Source organism: Melanerpes formicivorus, unplaced genomic scaffold, assembly GCF_026170545.1.
Source record: "Melanerpes formicivorus ecotype bairdi unplaced genomic scaffold, bMelFor1.0.p_v2 SCAF_18, whole genome shotgun sequence".
NCBI classification, from domain to species: domain Eukaryota; kingdom Metazoa; phylum Chordata; class Aves; order Piciformes; family Picidae; genus Melanerpes; species Melanerpes formicivorus.
The window spans coordinates 11,000,635-11,017,802 of NW_027142370.1; the positions used below are offsets into that span (position 1 = coordinate 11,000,635).

At 43.4% G+C, this 17,168-nt stretch overlaps 1 protein-coding gene across 4 annotated transcripts in view; it reads right to left on the reverse strand.

Moving 5' to 3' along the window:
- The window catches only part of ZFYVE28 (zinc finger FYVE-type containing 28), a 135,970-nt gene that overhangs the window by 118,183 nt on the left and 619 nt on the right, over positions 1-17,168 (reverse strand). The gene's annotated exons all lie outside the window — the stretch shown is intronic.

The following is a 17,168-nucleotide window of genomic DNA, read 5'->3' on the forward strand; positions in this document are numbered from 1 at the left end:
GACGGACATAATCCTTCTGTGGACTCTTTAAGCAATGCAGTATGCAGGCTGGCATTTGCTGGGCTATGCTGCTGCTTCTCTTGTCACTCAGGCAGCTCTATACCTGGGAGTGAATAATACTAAAGCAAGTAATGAGAAATGTGTCAAACCTGGTAAAGTCTCAAAGGCAAAAGGGAAAAAAAATACCTGTCTCTATCTCCCTGCAGCCCTTGTGACCTGTATTAATTCCACAGAGATTCACTTAGCAAAAGTTGCTCCACATACTTCCAATAAAACACCACACAAAACAAACCCCCCCAAAAATATCATCAACTCCCTAAACACATCAGGCTGGTTTTTCAGTGAGGCTATTGCTTTAAAACTTCAAGTTGTTTAGAGTGTCTGGTAAAAAGACTTCTGCCAAAACAGCAGAAGAACATTCAAGTTCCTACCTGCTGCATTTGTTTTAAAACCCTTTGCTAAAGCCTAGTAAAAATCTGCACTTAAAATGCTAAGTCCTAAGACTGGAAAAAGTAGCTTAAGATGATATTTTGAGCTGTTACCAAAAGCTGCCTGGCTCCTTTTGCACTCGAGTTACACACATTTAGATGCACATCGTTCCATTCACTAATTCTGAGAAGCAAAACTTGGCTGAAACTGTCATGTCACAACTGCAAAGCATTTTCTGCTGCTATATATTAAGACACAGAGCATGTAAATTATTTAAGCTGTTGTCAGACAGTCCAACGTTCCAGTTCTGCGAGTTCTGAAAGTTTCTCTGCAGAGAAATTTGGTCAGACAGCTGATCATGGGCAACAATGGTTTCAGCTAGAACTGAAGATCAACATAAACCAACTTGTGGTAAATCTCACTTCAAAAAAAAATAAATCTCTCTTCTCAGAAGTATTTTCTTGGAGTCCTTGGAAGCCATTATAGCTTCAAAACAAAGATTCAGGGTAGCTGATGCTGTTCTCACAAGATATAAGGATTAAGAGACAAAAATCAAACTGCACTATTATGAGTATTGCTTATGTCCTCCAGTGTCTTTCAGGTGTATTTGAATGTCTTCTTACAACAGAATATGACTTGAGGAGAAGTCAACAACTGGAGGAATCCTATGTAGCATAAACAAACCCTTCAGTGATTGCTGTGATTAGATTCCTTTTTCCAACATCTCTAAAATGTTAAGTAGTATTGGATGGTGAAAGTAAGACCAATTCAAGTGCTGAGGGCAGATTCTTCAGCTCAAGAGGAGCATGCAGAGAAGACAGACTTACAGCAATGTGATTTGCTTTGCCTAATTATCAAGAAAGAACAGGAGAGTAGAGCTCTCCTAGGTGGCAGCTCACTGAAAACTCACTACGAATGCTACAGACGGTCTCCCACAGAAGTGTCTTTCACTTCCTTGACGTGGGAAGCAGACTTAGCTTCGTTAGGCTAAAGTTAGCCTTTGAATAGCTTTGCTAAACCCATTTCCTTAGGAGAAGCAATCACAGAATCACAGGATTCTTTCAGTTAGGAGAGACCTCTAAGAGCATTGAGTCCAACTATCAATGCAACACTACCACAGCCATCAAACTATGTCCCCAGGTGCCATGTCCACACTTTCTTGAACACCTCCAGGGACAGCGACTCCACCACCTCCTTGGGCAGCCTGTTCCAATGCCTGGCCACTCCTGAAGCAAAGAAATATTTCCTAATCTCCAACCTAAACCTCCCCTGGTACAATTTCAGGCCATTTCCTCTCATTCTATCACCTGATAGAGTGAGATAGGGAGAAGAGACCAACCCTCCTCTGGCTGCCACATCCTCTCAGGGAGCTGTAGAGAGCAACGAGGTCTCCCCCTCAGCCTCCTCTTCTCCAGGCTAAACAACCTCAGTTCCCTCAGCCACTTCTCCCTGCAACTGCTGTAAATCCAACAGAACTGCAAATATTCTCAGACTGGTTGCAAATGGAAGAGACAGAAAAAGCCTTTATATTTTTGTTCTAAAGCTTCATAGCTTGAGAAAATAAGGCTGTTCCAAGTGTGCTGTAGGACAGCAGCACACAGACATTAACCACAAGAACTCAACTTTGCCCCAGGTTCTCCACACGTGCAAACATCTCTAAAGGAACTACTCACAAAAAGGCTGAATCCCTGCACTCCATCAGCTTATGGGTACCTTCTGGAAACCTCTCCTGCAGTAATTCCTAAGAACAGTCAGCTTCACTCTGGACTTGGGCTACTTGCATCACAGAAAGCAAGCCAGAACTTCCTCTCGAGGGAAAACTTTCTCTTTGGAAACTTGACTAAAAATAGCCTAAAGCTTATGCAACTTCTCATGAAAATAAAACCTCCAGGATGCTGCAAACACATTTCAGAAGACAAGGCACACCACAAACTAAATCAGCAAATTATGCTCTATTTGAAGGATCCAGAGTTGAAGCTCCTGAGTAAGGAAAATAAAGAAAAGGCAGGTGGTTTGCCCACCAAGAGTTACAATTCCTCAAGTTCCTCATGGGAAAAAACCCACAACCCAACATAAACCTACACCATGCATCCACTGAGAAACCTGGCAAGGAGAGCCAGAACAAAACAAAATCAACACTGCAAGGTGCACAGTCTGATAATCAAGGATCAGTCACTGAATATGAAAAGTTACCTGTCAAAACCTGTCCTCTCTCAATAAGGCATCTGGGAGGAAAAAAAAAGAATGGCCTTTTCATTTGCTGACATTTTTGAAAAGAGAAAGAAAAGATATTAATTTGCCTGCCTCAATAGGTTTGCTTACTTCATGTGTATTTAAGATCCCTCTCAGATCTTCAGTCATCTTCTGCTTTTTGCCTGAGGCAACCTCATTCAATATGGAAGAATAAGAAGGTTTTAATTGTGCTTTAGAAGAAGTTCATTATTCTCCAGGCTTAGAAATGTTTATTTCTCCAGTGTTACAATGGAAGAGCTCTAACAAGAGCCTTGAAATCCTTGAAAGACTGTGTTTCTGGGACTAAATAAACATGTACCTATCAAATGAAACATTAATAACTCAGTATTACTCATACCTGCAGTACCAAATAAAACTTCCCTTAGAAGACTTGTGGAATGAGCCAAACAATACCTTAAAGAAAAAGAGAACCAAGACGACCCTGTTTTACTGAGATGAGGAAGTGAGGTAGGATTAAGAGAAGCTTGGAAAGATTTGTGGGGAGACACAAACAAAGCAGAGATTTGTAAGCTTGGAAAGGACAAAAAGTTAAAGAGCTACTGAAATCACTTTCTTCCATCAAGGGCTGAGGCCAGATCAACTCCCTTCTGCCACAAGACTGATCCAGTGAAGACAAAAGAACCTCTTTACCTCACTACAACTCTTCATGCTGACCCATGAAACATGCTTATCAACCAACTGAAGGAATACAATCCAGACAAAGTTGCCCTAAGATAAAGGCTGTTTAACTTCTTGTGCAACTGCAAAGCCTACACTATTTGCTCTTAGAATCTGAGCATGTTTCAAGTGCTGCCATGGGCTGGCTTCACAAAATGAAGTGTGGATATAACCCATTGAGACAGGAATTGCATTAAGGCATGAAACAGCTTTGGAAAGCAGGAAGAGAATTTACATTTGAATAAACTGACTCAATTTTCACTGGTAAACTTTAAATACTTGCTGTTCATGAAGAGTAATCCCATTTCTCTGAATCCTCCTGCCCCATTCCTGCATACCTGGCTGGCTGCTACACACTTCTTTCAGAAGGCTATAGCTCATCTGGCTTCTCAAGCTGATTTAACCAGAAAATCTGGAGAAAAGCAAGATAAACCAAACAAAACCAAAACAAACCCCACAAACACAAACCACACACCAAAACAGACACACACACACCGCCCAAAAGCCCAAACCCTCAAGAGGGTTTCCAAGTGGCAGGAAAGTGAGTCCCTTCCAACTCCGCTCAACAGCCCCCAGCTCCCTCAGCCCATCCTCATAGCTGAGGTGCCCCAGCCCTCTGCTATGTCCCAGCATGACTCCAGTGATTAGTCTGTTGTTGAACAAGGAGCTCTCAAATGCCTCTTATGTTACCAAATCCTGGAAACTCGAGATCAGAAGGCAGCAAAGTGGCAGTTGCACCCTAGTTTTCTCCCACATTTATTAAGTAGCATTACAGTTTGTGCCTGTCAGAGCATGAATTCCCACTCCATTCCCATTGGATATGCTATCCTTTACTTTACAGCCTGAACTGCAGTGAACCTACAGCAACTGCTAAGGGTTTTCTTTTCATGAGAGGTACAAGAGGATAATAGACACAGGAGGGTTACAACATACTAATTAATTATTATCCCCAAGGATCTACCATTGTACTTTGATGATCAGTACAAAGTACCTGGATACTTAGTTTTCCTTCATGGATATTCATACCCCTTATCTATCACCAGAAATGTACAAAGCTCATTTAAATATTATGAGGCTGCAGAGGGTGCTCCAACACTGCTTAGAGACAGTGTCTGTTCAATCCCCACATCTCTCAGCAAATCACTCATTGAAATAATTACAAGTGGGAAAAAAAAACCCCAACCATTGACAGCAGGTTGAGATAGAATAGAATTAACCAGGTTGGAAAAGACCTTTGCCATCATCAAGTCCAACCTATCACCCAACACCATCTAATCAACTAAACCATGGCACTGAGTGCTTCATCCAGTCTCTTTTGAGAGAGACTTCCAGGGATGGTGACTCCACCACCTCCACTGGATCAGACTTGCCCTAATATCCTTGCTGTATCCTGGTGACATGACCTGAAAAAATTTCTTCTCCCTCCACCAAAAGGTGTCCCAAGTGGGAATAAGATCTAGGATGGCAGCATTTCACCATAATGTTGCCTTTTTCCTGCACCTAAGATATGAAACACCTAATAGCTCCAAATGCATCTAATGGACTGGGGAGCATGGAAAGCAGGCACATCGACCTGGAAACACAGACTGTGATACCACCAGCCACGTTGGTCCTTAACTGCTTAAGCAAATGACATCCCCCCCCAAAAAAAATCTTTGCTGCTTTAGGAGTAGCTCCTGAAACCCAGCAAAGCTTTTAGCTCTTTTTGTGACAACACACAGCACTATCAAGGGCTCAAGTGCAGAGTGCTGTGGGCTTGTACAGAGTGGATTACTCTTGAGGGACAGAAATCCACTAAACTATAGTACCTCTACTTGTGCACCCCAGATCTTACTTCTGTACTTAGCACTGCAGAAGTTTCATTTGCTAAACTCAAAGCCAGTCAAGTGCAGGTAAAAAAAAAGCCACCCTGCTTTCAGCTGAAATTCAATTTAAACAGCATTTCTATTTCTCATCCTCCTTACCATCTTTTCCATCTCATTCCAGTAAGCACACAGTGAAAAATGTTACATTACCTGACAATACTGCCATTTAAATATTCATTCTGAGACAGCTGACTAAAATTAAATAGAGGAAAGGCTTTTAAAGGCTCAGAAATTAGTAATTTTTTTAACTGTTGAAATAGTGTAATTAGCTGATCCTGCACTTTACTGGCTCCAGGCATTAGCCAGGTCTAGGTTTGACAATTCATACATTGAACGTGAAACAAACAGATATGGCAAACACACACCAGAGCATTAACCCAACAGTTCAGTGCCTTTAACAGTCCTGTTTGGAAAGAACAGCTAGCTCCAAGTGCCAGGCAGTTCAGGAGCACGAAACCTCTGCCCTTTCATAGCTCCCTGTCTTGCCTCACTACTTCTGCAGAGCTCTGCTTCCAGCAAATGCTCTCTCTGCCTCTGACACGGCAAGATACTTGCATTAACATTTTATACAAGGTCTGCACCTTAACGTCACCTAAAAATAACTTTAGATGAGCCTGTTTTGCAGTAAAGAACTGAATCAGAACTCCAGCTCTCAGCACCAAGTGCCTTCACATGAGTTTCAGGCTGCTCCCCACATTAGAGGGGTTAACATCTTTCATGCAACAGAGTAATAGAAGAGGAGCAATTTGGATTAGGGTTTTATTTTACATCTATTTATATTATGTAGAACCATGGAATCATCTGAGTTGGAGAAGACCTTTAACACCATCCAGTCTAACATTCTCTAACCATGTCCCCTCAGCACCACATCTGTGTGTTTGAATCACCTACAGGGATGAAGATTCATTATTACAGAACAGTAAAAGAAGAGGGTCAATACCAGTATGCAGAAGCAGACAGCAGCTTCATCTGTGATATGGAGGAATGATAAAACAAACTCATTCTATCAGAAGAGTTTAGACAGAACACAGAAGTTTAGTCATTACTGATAACAATTTTATCCATCACAGATGCCAGCACTTAAGACACTTCTAATTCCTATTTTATTATGTGGCATTTGTCTCATCACCAATGTTATTTACACAAACACAACCAAATGTAGCATTTGTAAGCAAAGTGTGCCACCTCCATGATGTGGATTTTCCGTGCTGTGCACTTAGGGCTGATGGACAGCTATGGGCTTGGAAGACTCATCCCACCCTCCAAATGGCAGAAGCATGTCAGTAGAATCATAGAATTGTTTTCACTGGAAATTAGCTTTAAGATCATCAGGTCCAGCCATCAACTTAACACCACCATGGCCATTAAAACGTGTCCCAAAGTGCCATGTCCACACATTTCTGGAACACTTCCAGGGACAGTGACTCCACCACTTCCCTGAGCAGCCTGTTCCAATGTCTGATCACTCTTGCAAGAAAGAAACATCTCAATGTCCAACCTAAACCTCCCTGGCAGGATTTCAGGCCATTTCCACTCATTCTATCACCTAATACTAAGGAGTAGAGACCAACCCCCACCTCACTCCAACCCCCTTTCAGGGAGCTGTAAAGAGCAGTGAGGTTTTTGCTCAGCCTGCTTTTCTCTAGGCTGCACAACCCCCGTTCCCTCGGCTGTTCCTCACCAGACCTGTTCTCCAGACTTTCCACCAGCTTTGTTCCCCTTCTCTGGACACACTTCAGCACCTCAGTGTCTTTCTTGTAGTGAGGACCCCAAAACTGAACTCAGGATTTGAGGTGCAGCCTCACCAGTGCCGACTACAGGGACACCATCACTTCCCCACTCAGTAGAGCCACAACCCTTTGTTCCCCCCACCACACACCAGTGACTTTGCCACAAGGGGGAGATGAGGAAGAACCAACTGGAGGAATGATTAGAGAGGCACTGCTTTAAACATGACTAATTAACAGCTGAAAAATCACCATTACCTATCTTCCATATGTTCTCGTTTGTAAGCAGGAGTTGGACAGTCAAACTTAACATATGGCAACAGTAAGTTGCACTCCAATCTTTGAATAGCAAAGCACATACAATCTGCTCCACTGCTTCAGCTGTGAAATGTTATTGCAGTATAACCTAAAAGGGAAAAATCATCTGATAAAAAGGAATGGACAGGCAGCAGTGGTGAATGAGGAACAGAATAGCCAAGAAACCCCCAAATGAAGCTTCTTTGGGTCGTTTGGCTATAGGCTTCCATTTAAGGGCAGTGAATAACCTCATCTCCCCTTCATGCTTCAATCCCACATTTGAAAGCTAGGAAGAATGACTATTTGTATTTTTAAGATGCACAGATGATACCAAGTTTTGGGCCACACACAACAGGCAGGCACACACAGATATATATAGACAGAGAGAGATAACTATAAAAAGAGCTGGAGCCAACCTCACAGCGTTTCATTGCTTGACCTGACTGATAACAACTGACTCTGGGCTTCAGCAAAAATTGTGCTTAGCTTTCTTCCACTGAAACTAATGTTTCCAGGAGAAAGGTTGTCACCTATTAACTCTTCAAGAGCACCCATGAAATATTCTTGAGGACAGTCTCACACCGCTTGTCATTCCTCTAAAGGCAGAAATTAATAGCTATCAGATGCACATTTTTCTTCTGAACTAATCCAAAGGCTTATTAAGCACTAGGAAGTCAGCTGAATTTAAACAATGGGCTGCCTCTTTGTTTTATGTAGGAAAGAAAAGCAACTGGGCACCTTCAAGTCACCTACATTTACTTGGTAAGATCAGAACAGTAGATGAAGGGACACGGTTCAGCACCAGACTGTGTAGAGTGAAAGGATGGTTGGACTCAATGATCTTGGTTGGCAAAGACCTCTATGAGTCTATGATTGTGTATGTGTGTATATACAAATGTACCTAGAGATTTAATAGGTGCACATCCATCAAGAAATTAACAGGACAACCTGGGGTTTTGAACATCTGATGAACTTCAGACTGTGAAGAAATGCTTCCTACATTAGAAGGGCTTAGAAAGGAAGGTGAGAATTAGGAGAATGCAAAGCAGAAATGCAGAATGCCCTGAGTATCTGGTTAGCTCATCTGCAGCCACTTATAATTCCCAGAGATCAAAGTGCCAGTCAATGGCAGGAATTAACACATTCCAGCATAAACATCACCCCAATTTTAATTAACCTGTGTCCCATTTGAAAATAAAGAGCAGGTGAGTAGGAAAATAATCCTCCCTTTTGCCTCCTTTGAACTACTTATCCTTAGATTTTTAAGCCAAGCAGTTTCTTACACCCTGCCTTCACCTCTCTCCCCTTCAGCACCGCTCCCCTTATCCCTTCTGAATGGCTCCCCAATATGAATAAAGGCCCTGAGAGGGAAAAGAAAAAGGAACTATGGCTTACAAGGACAGAGGCAAGTTGAGGCAGCTCCTAGATGGCAGTCTCAGAGGTCAACTGTCTTTGCTGTAGATCATAAAAATCATAGAACTGTTGAGGTAGCAAGAGACCTTTGAAACCACCAAGTCCAACAACTCACCTTGAGCTCAATTCCACCACTGCTGCTAAGCCACTGCCACTAAACCATGTCCCTCAGCACCACATCCACACATCTTTTAAACACCTCCAGGGATGGCAATCCCACCCACCTCCCTGGGCAGGCTGGTCCAGTGCCTGGGAACCCTTTCTCTGAAGACATTTTTTCTAATGTCCAGCCTGAACCTCCCCTGCCACAACTTGAGGCCATTTCCCCTTCTCCTGTTTCTTGTTGCATGCAAAAAGAGACCAAGCCCCACCTGGCTCCAACCTCCTTTAAAGGAGTTTTAGAAAGGGATAAGGGCTCCCCACAGCCTCCTCTTCTGAAGGCCTCTGAAGATTGTTCCACACTTCAACAGCCTCACTGCATTTCCTTTCACAACTGTTCTTGCTCATCAGCCTTTTTGGATATCACATTCCTAAACATCAGAAGTAGTAACACTACAGGGAGGAGAGAGTGGTCTACCTAGAGCACTCAGCTTCAGCAACACTATCAGTGGGACCAGGGAGATCAGAAAGAATTGCCAGGCTAGAGGCCTGAAGAAGTGAAACAATGAAGTCCCTGACTACTGCAGAGACAACCAGGAATATCCTACAGCCTGCAGGGTGGAACAGAAATACAGACAGGATGTAATAAGCCTGACCCACATCAAAATAAATAAGAACAAGATCTTCCAGTTCAAGCAGCAGGGTTTACTGAGACAGGAAGGCAGGATCTTTAAGCTGTTCAAACATTCCACCTCCCCCAAAACCCAACCTATAGCCTAACTCTAGCCTTCTATAAAATACATTACAACTTCTGCCCCTCACCTGTTCTCCAGCTGCAGGCAGCTCACACTATCTCAAAGGAAAACATGTTCTACTAACTGAGTAGGTCAAGTGCTTTCCTTCAGCTGACTCCTGCTATCCTTAAGTTTATAGGATTCAACAGCCTCAGCTTGCATGAACACAGCAGTTTACCTCCTGAATGCAAGCAGGGGGCATGTGGCTATTATACCAACAACCCCCAGCTTGTCATCTAAAACACAACAAAGAGCTGGAATATTTCAAGGTGAAATCAAAGCTCCAGTTGGGAACAGGTAGGACAGACTCCAGTTTAGCAGCATCTTCCAATGAAATGACCAAGCTGGAGAAACTTGCTCTTGCAACACAGGCTGTAAAGGTTGGTCAGTCTTCAAATGTGAGCCAAACAAACACTCAGCCTGCAATTAATTCATTTATAACATCATCTATTTGTTAGAAATAGCTATACTGCATGAATGTAAATATTGCCAGCACAACAAGAAGATGATCACTACTATTACAGCAGTGAAACAAAGCACATAAAAAACCCTTTTCCAGTGTTTAATTTTTCAGTTAGTTCAGGAAGAAAAATATCCTTCTGTGGTCCTCTGCAGAGGGTATGTGGGTCAGGTTTTTTTGGTCTGCCACTCTTCTAAAAGAGCCTAGGAAGAGTGAATTGTCACCTTCAAAAAGCCATTTGCCCCCTAAATTCTGTTAAGTGCCACCACATGGTGGGAGGAAAGGAACAGAACCTAAGCATTCAGCTAAAACTGCCAAGAGAAAGAGCAGAAGATAGTCCGCAGGACAAGGGACACGATAGGTCACACCAATGGCTCCTCGAAAAAGTTTCTGAAGAAAACAATTATCTCACTGGAATGAAACAGCTTTCAGTTCTGAGAAGCCAGCAGTCATCGTGGAGACCAGAAGTATAAATGAATTGAAAAATAATTAGACATTGAAAGGAAAGCTGCTCAGAAGCTATTAAATTATACGGGCACAATCTGCAGCTCAGCAAAGCCCTGTGCTGCAGACTGCCCCGAGTTGAAAAAACAAAGCCCAGGGGAAATATCACTTTCTATTCAGCTCATCTTTTTTCCCTAGGCATCTGTTACAGGACACAGACAGAGATAACCACCAGACATCACACCAGGCCACGATGGACCTTTGATCTGATATGCTGCGACTCTGCTCACAGGAATCCACATCAAAAATCATTTTGGAAGGGGTATGCATTTCGCTTGCATCATCCTAATTAAGAACAGCCAAGCAATTCTCTTAACAGGCAGCTGCAATAGTCACCTACTTCCCTTTTTTCATAGACAGATAACATCAAGGCTGAGAAACTATATGACTGCAGGTAATTATCTTCAGTCAGCTGCAGAGCCAGAATAAAGCACCCAAGAATTATTAGTTTCCACACTTGTGTTCAAGCCACTAGATGGTGCTTCTACAAATCGAGCAATCCAGTATGCAGAGCTCCACACCTGAATAATGTATGATCATTTATAAGCTGCCTTCCCCAGGATTTTCATCAATAACGCTGATTAATGTGGTTCAATAGCTGCAGCCTCTGATCAGGTAGTAGCAACAAGAATAATTAAGCAGAAAATGGAGATCTAAGAGTTGATCATGAAAACAGCAAAAATTTTGCTAAACCTAGTAACTGATGTTTCCCCCCCAAAACCCCCTCCTCATTCTCCTGCTTTTTAAAGTCATTAGGTGCTAACACAAATATGGCATTCAATAATAAGTTGTGTTCACAAACTGCTGTACCCAAAGGTTTTGATTTCTGTATGTCACCATGAGAAATGCAGCTTTACGTTACAAGTAGTGTTTGCCTCTCCTTTCACTCTTCCAGTCATTTTCCCCCAACGCTGAGCTCACTCTAGTCCTCTTCTGTAAAGAACAAACCCTTTGTTTTCAAGATTTAGGCATCATAGCTAAAAGAGGATCCTAACTGCTTTCCACTTAGCACTTCACAAGATCACTTTTTCATTTGCTCCCCCCAAACTAGTCTCAATAGTTGCTTAACTGCTCCAGCAGCTCAATCCTTTTTCCATTGCTGAACATTTTCACCCCTCAGAACACTGCCTAAAAATAATTCTCCTTCTCCCTGCCTTTCATTCTACTGACCCTACTTTTAAAAAAGCTCTTTTTTCTATTTACAACCATTTTCTCCCTTAGAAAATCCCTACAGACACATTTCTTCTCCTCCTGAAAAATAAGTTACATTTTGGCTACTTCCTATTGTGTTTCTCCTCCTTTACTTTTAATCATCTCTACCACAAAGCAACCTTGACAACACTGTCACCAAAGATTACCTTGACACCACCCTAACACAGGATCATTTAGGAATATGTAATCCTCATTGAATGTATCTGTTGTGTAAATTAAGCATCATTAACTGTGTAAATAACGAAATGTATCTGTGGGCATGAGACAGAGGTTGTTATGAAGAGCAAACTCCTTTACAGTGACTCTGTGGTCTGTCAGTTAGAATAGAATAGAATAGAATACCAGGTTGGAAGAGACCTTCAAGATCATCGTGTCCAAACCATCAACCAATCCAACCCACCCAAACAGCTAACCCATGGCACCAAGCACCCCATCAAGTCTCCTCCTGAACACCTCCAGTGATGGTGACTCCACCACCTCCCTGGGCAGCACATCCCAATGGGCAATCACTCTCTCTGTATAGAACTTCTTCCTAACATCCAACCTAAACCTCCCCTGGTGCAGCCTGAGACTGTGTCCTCTTGTTCTGTATCAGACAATCTAGAGAGCATGAGCAAAGAAGTTTGGCTAAAGGCCATAGGGGGGAAGAGGATGGACCCCCCCACAGTATATAAGGAGCATAGATGCAGGAGATTTACATAGTTTAAAAATTCCATGGGCTAATATGAATATGCTAATCACTGAAAAAAAGCTGATTATGTATGAGCCATAAGCAGATATTCTCTGAATTTTACTGGCTTTGGGACACTTAGGTGGGGCAATCCCCCTGTGTCTCCAGAAGTGAAATAAAGAGCTGCCTGCATCCTACAACCTCACTGGTCTTAGGGAGGTGGTTGTGCTGGGTTTGGTAACAGCTTCTCATGTTCAACACTCCCACAGGACTTTCTTTCGTTTTTAAACTTTTTTATACAATCCTCCTTATGCAAAGCAATGCAGAATCTCCCACACATCATTGCATTTTTCTGTTCTTTTGGCCACTGGTTCTCACCTTTTTACTTTAGGTGGTTGCTCTTGATCCCCTAGGAATGCTCTCTTATCTGCATGAGACCTTCTTCCAAGATGCTGACTTACTATCTCTTGTTTTAAGCCTTTAATTTTCATAGCTATCTCTGGCTTACTTCTATAAAATGTAGCTTAGTAAAAAGACTCCTGAACAAGTTAGAGAAAGGCACTATGCACAAATCCAGAAGCAAGCCATCCTACTTAGCCCTAGATGTTACTTGTCCTCAGAGAGCACCACTGCAGAAACACCTTAGCCGGCAGCAAGAACCTCTTGTCTAGATTATGCAGCCGCTAATCCAGCTGCACAAAGGCATGATCAAGTTTAAAAGAGCAACCACTGAAGAGACAGAACAAACACCCAAGAGAGCGCAACTCAGTTCCCAGCATCTCCAAGCACTCCATGGGGGAGAAGATGCACACTCCCCTCAGAAACATGTGAAAGAGGTCTGCTGAGCACCTACTTGTCCCTAAGTATTCACTCCTAGCTACAAATTGGGGCCATTTCCCTCTATCTGCCTTCACACCACCACGGGAGACAGCCTTTTATTTAAGGCAGACACTAAGGGCACAGCTGGACCTTGGTTAGTCTTGGAGGAGAGGGGTGTTAAAAACAGTCATACAAAACCCTCGGGCTTCTGCAAGCCTTGTGATGAGCATCGTTTAACTGGGACAAAGCATCCACAAGGCAGTACCTTCACTACCAATGACTAAATTTTGTGTGAATGATAGGAAGATGAGAAACTCCTGAAGATTTACTGCAAGAAGTTTGCATTCTTTTATTGTACAAAAGAAAGTAGGAGGAAAAAAGAAGGGGGGGGGGGGGGAAGATGTTGGTGAACGCACAACTGAAATAACAGAAAAAGAAGGTAAGATTTCATGGGAAAAGAACCTCCTTGGCTGTTGTTTCCCAGGTAAATATTTATTCAGCTTCCTGGCTGTAAACACAGAATAAGCAAGGCTTTTTAAAAATACATATATGAACCATAAACACACACTAAAGATGTCTCAGTCTGTTCAGCTGAAGTGATTCGATACATCTTGAAGTTGTGGTTAGAGGCAGACTATTTTGTTTCCCTGTCAAGCGCTAAACAGTTCTTCCAAAGCATCAATAAACTTGAGCTCAATGCAGAAGCAATGCCCTGCTGAGCCGGTTACCCAGGCTTCTGCCAGGCTGCTCTCCAGATTTAAGCAGCAACACTCACAAAAATCGTTCAGAATACTTTAGGCACCGAATGCATCTCAAAACTGCAAAACCAGTCCAGTTCTGTTGCTCCTGCTGGCTCCTCGGGTCTGGGAACAGGTTCTGACCTGACACCTGTGGAATGCTCCAGCAGCAGGACGTACACGATAAGAAATTCCCTGAAGTGAGAGGAAATATTTCTATGGTATCTGTGCATACAGGCCAGTATTTTGATTCTTAAGGGCTCATCCTCTGTCTCAGAAAGGTGGCAGTGCCTGGGAAGCCTGTAATGTGCTGAGGAGATCAAACAGTAACTACTGTTCCACCACTGGGCTGCAATTCAAGAACACGGCTGCTCCAACTAATTCCTCTGATTTTTCTCCTCTTTCAAAAGCAAACACCAACAGCCCTGCAGAAGCTTCACACACTGAACCTGCAGCCCCCAAAAGGAAAACATAGGCAGCGTTTTGAAAATGAAAGAACAATCGATGGTGCACAAGAGGCTGCAAACAAAATCTCCTCTCTGCTCAGTCTCTTAACGCGTCCGTTCAAAGTCTGCCTCCTACCAGCTAATACAGATCACGTCACTGCTTGTTGATTTCACCCTCTGGTTACCTCTACCATCAGCATTTGATCCGGGTTGCTCCAGCCTGGTCTATCAACATACCTGAGGGCTAGGGCTGGACAGGAAGAGCAGCGACTGCACCAGGATCTAGGGAAGTGCTGTTCTCCTGACATGCTCACGACATTAGTCAAGCCTTTCCACTTCCTACACCCACATTTTCTCTCCCATACTTAGTCTGTTCACACAGAGATGCAGCAATAACCAAGTAAATACCTCTGCTGAGATGCAGCTCCTGCATCCTGCAGTAACTTGCTGATTATCCTGATATTGCTTAACAAGGCAATTAGAAAACTATCCTGCTCCATTTCCTCATCTCCCCCATTTATGAAGGTGAGGCTGAAATAATTCAGAAACACAGAATGGTAGGGGTTGAAAGGGACCTCTGAAGATCATCAAGTCCTCTTATGTACTTTGGACTTGGGTTTTACTAGGAAAAATTATGAAACAGTTCCCCTAGGATGAAGCTGAACTATATTCAGGTATCTGAACGGGCTGTACTTGGCTGCACTTTGATTTCATCACCCCCTGCCTTCAATGGTGTCTCTGAATGGCAATCAAAGGCCAAATGCCCACTACCATGAAAACCTACTACCCTGCAGAAGTCCTATTATATGATAACAGGAGCTGGAATACTTCAGAAGCAGCACGTCCCATCATTGATAGCAGCAAAATCTAACTGATAAAATGTGCCTGGCATCCACAGCACTTAACAAAGGATTAAAACTAGGCAGTGCAAGTCACTGAGGGGGACAGCCCCCACCAGAACAAATATTCAAAGAAGACATCTTCAAAACACATATTTTGAATGATTTCCAAATAGGCTGTGCAACCCACTAGCCTTACAGGAAGGAATCCCAAGTATTCCTTGATGAAACAGGAAAGCAAGTACTATCCCCCAGGAAAGTTACAGTCTCTAAGTGAGAGATCCTCCATCTTACCTTCTACCCAAAAATTGCTATTCAAAGTTCACTGTAATTAATTGTATCATCCACACCAATTCAACAGACACATCCAAAAAATGCTTGTTTCTGAAGGAACTCGCACCACTGCAGTTTGACAGTAGCCTGTCTGGAAGAGGAGTCCAAAAAGAGCTGTAGAAAGCTACTGAAACTGACAAAAACTACTCACAAATCCTAAGTACACAACAGAAAGGTGCTGGTTTGAAAGTGACAGCAACAGATGGCACCGATTTATCAGGCCAAGAGTCAACAGGCTTCGGAAGTTCCTCTGCCACAGAAAAGTCCCCCAGAAAGAAGGTCTGAGAGACCTTGGATGCTGAACTTCAGAGCTTACAACAAAGGGAGAGGATGTTCGTAAGTATCTTTCATCACGAAAAGACTAAGCCTCCATCAGAACACTAATGTGAAATCTCATTAGTTTTAATAAAAACTTGTAGCAAAAGCTGTGTCTACAATCATTTCTTCTGCATTTAAGAGGATCAATGTTCCTTGTTTATTATATTTCTCCATAGAATCACAAAATGCATCGGGTTGGAAGGGACCCTCAAAGGCCATCTTGTCCAACCCCCCCTTATTTTGTTCCCTGGTGAAAAAGATGACTGAAAATTACCGGTAATTTGTCACTGGATTTTCACTCGCTTAATCTCTAAATTATTTTCAAGCATTAGCAGCAATATCAGACAACTTCGTGCTCTCCAAAGGTACTCACTAAGGTTATGGCTCCACACAAAATCCATACAGCACAATCCAAATCCCAACCCCAAAATTTTCAGCACAAAGCTGAAATTTTGCAGCATCGCCTCAACCCTTTTCTTTAAACCCCAGCATAGCAGCTGCAATTCAGGCTTACAAAAGTGAGGCTTAATGCTATTACTGCTATTAAAACATAAGGCAAAAATTGGGTAGTAATGACAGACAAGGAAAAATTAAATCCAAACTTTATGAAGTAACTATACTGGCTGCTATAACACCTAGGCACAATAAAAAGAAGAGGATTCTCTAGATGTTCCAAACCAGCAACATCCTTCAAATAGGATCTGAACATCACACACGAGACAAGATCACTCTCCAGACAGTTGTTATTTAACTCGTGCCAGAAGATAATTTCATCACAAAGCAAGCTATGATTCTTGGATCCCTTCCAAGAGTTTCAGAGCGAGAAGAAAAGGGCAGGAACCACGCACCGACAGAGCGCCATTCCACACCTTTTTAAGTTGGGAAGTTGCAGGCAAGCACCGTGAGAACAGAACGGGAGCGCCCGAGCCGCTTCCCCGCGGGCTCAGGCTCCGTGCAGGCACGGACAGCGGCGCCCGGAGCACGGCCGAGGACGGCTCACCTCGGCAAGGGTGGCAGAGCCGCCTCCCCGCTGCCGTGCCCGCCGCCGGCAGCGCCGCAGCCCTTCTGAGGCTCTTTGGGGCCGGTGTACCCCCAGGAGTACCACCAGAGCCGCGGAGAACCCGCCGTGCCTCCCGGCCGTGGTCCCGTCAGGTCCAACCGGCAGCATAGCACAGGCTCTGCTTTGTCATCTCTCCGCCCGCAGCGAGCGAGCCGCTCCGCGCACACCGGGACGAGCCGTCCCCCCCGCCCCGAGCTCCTCACAGACCACCGCTGCCGCCTCCCGCTGGTGAGGCT